General features: G+C 41.3%; 1 pseudogene; it reads left to right on the top strand.

The window, feature by feature from the left end:
- Positions 1-452: 452 nt before the first annotated feature.
- Positions 453-1,352, top strand: LOC124971224 (proteasome subunit beta type-5-like; annotated as a pseudogene).
- The last annotated feature ends 229 nt before the right edge of the window (positions 1,353-1,581 follow it).

Below are 1,581 nucleotides of genomic sequence, written 5' to 3'. Positions count from 1 at the left end.
ATTCATTTATCTGTCTCAGGCCATGGAAGATGTAGTGTACAGAAGACGAGACACAGAAGACGACATGGCAAACAAATGGAATGGTTCTGAGTTAAGCTGCTCAACAATTATATTTGGGAAGAGAATATACATAACTTTCCTATGCCAGTGCAATGTTTATTTAAAAGTGAATTTCATGATGTATAAATATTATAAACAATAGTATCTAATCCCAATGTAGTAAAACAAACAAAAAAATTAATGTCAAAAATCTGAAATCATGCCTTACTACCAGGAAAAATGAGCACGCTTTGTAAATTTTAAGTCAGTAAAGAAATAAAGAAATTTCACGATATATTAAAAAATGAAAAAAATGTTATGTAATGAAACTTAAGAGATACAACTTAAAGACAGCTCAGGGGAAAAATAGAGCCTTATTTAGAGTGTAAGCAATAAGAATGTGTTCAGGAGACATGGCTCTGGCCAGCGTGTTGGAGAGGCTGCTACCAGTGAATTGGCATGGGTTTTTCATATTTGGGAGTCCTGCAGATTTTCTGGACCTGGGACCAGGGAGTTCCAGTGATGGGTTGAGCCTAGCCGTGCCCGCCTGGGGTGTCCCAGAAGAAGGGCATATTGAAATGCTTCATGGAACCACCATTCAGGCCTTCAAGTTTCAACATGAAGTCATTGTTGCTGCTGACTCTCAGGCCACAGTGACTGCCTACATTGCCTCCTAGATGGTGAAGAAGATGATAGAGATCAACCCCTACCATCTGGGACCCATGGCTTGGGGTGCAGTGGATTGCAACTTCTGGAAGCATTTATTGTCTTGGCAGTGTTGAATCTATGAGCTTCAAAATCAGGAACACATCTCTGTAGCTACTGTCTCCAAGCTGCTTGCCAACAAGGTGTGTCAGTACAGAGGCGTGGGGCTGTCCATGAGCACCATGATCTGTGACTGGGATAAGAGGGGACCTGGCCTTTACATGTGGACAGTGAAAGGAATCAGATCTCTGGGACCATCTTCTCTGTAGGTTCTGGCTCAGTGTATGCTATGGGATCATGGATCAAGGCTACTCCTATAACCTGGACATGAAGCAGGCCTGTTATCATTCCCATTAAGCCATCTATCAAGACATCTACAGAGATGCCTATTCAGGAGGTACCATCCACTGTACCATGTTCGGGAGGGTTGTTGGATCCATGTCTCCAGTGACAGCATAGCTGATCTACATGACAAGTATAGTGATCTACCCACCGAAGGAGGATGGATGTGGCTGCTTGCATTTCTTGGGGTGACTGTCATTGTTAATGGTACAGTATCCCATCACATAATGAAGGAGTCTTCAGTTTGTATCAGTACTTTTTTTTGAAGCTCTGGAACATTGACCTTTATGTGTTACCAGATGTTAATGAGCTGCAGCAGAGGGGACTACTTGTTTTACTCTTTTGGATGTCAACATTACACTACTCACTACTTGAAAAAAAAATGTATTTATTCAATGATTTGAATCCTCAGTTCAAGAGGCAGAAAACTAACATGTGGGTTTAAAAGAGTGGATTTTCCCAAAGCTTATCTTTGGTCTCATGTAAAAATATTAA

The sequence above is a fragment of the Sciurus carolinensis genome, chromosome 19 (genome assembly GCF_902686445.1).
Source record: "Sciurus carolinensis chromosome 19, mSciCar1.2, whole genome shotgun sequence".
NCBI lineage: Eukaryota > Metazoa > Chordata > Mammalia > Rodentia > Sciuridae > Sciurus > Sciurus carolinensis.
Note: the sequence above shows the minus strand (reverse complement) of the source record. Positions and strands in the feature narration are given on the sequence as shown.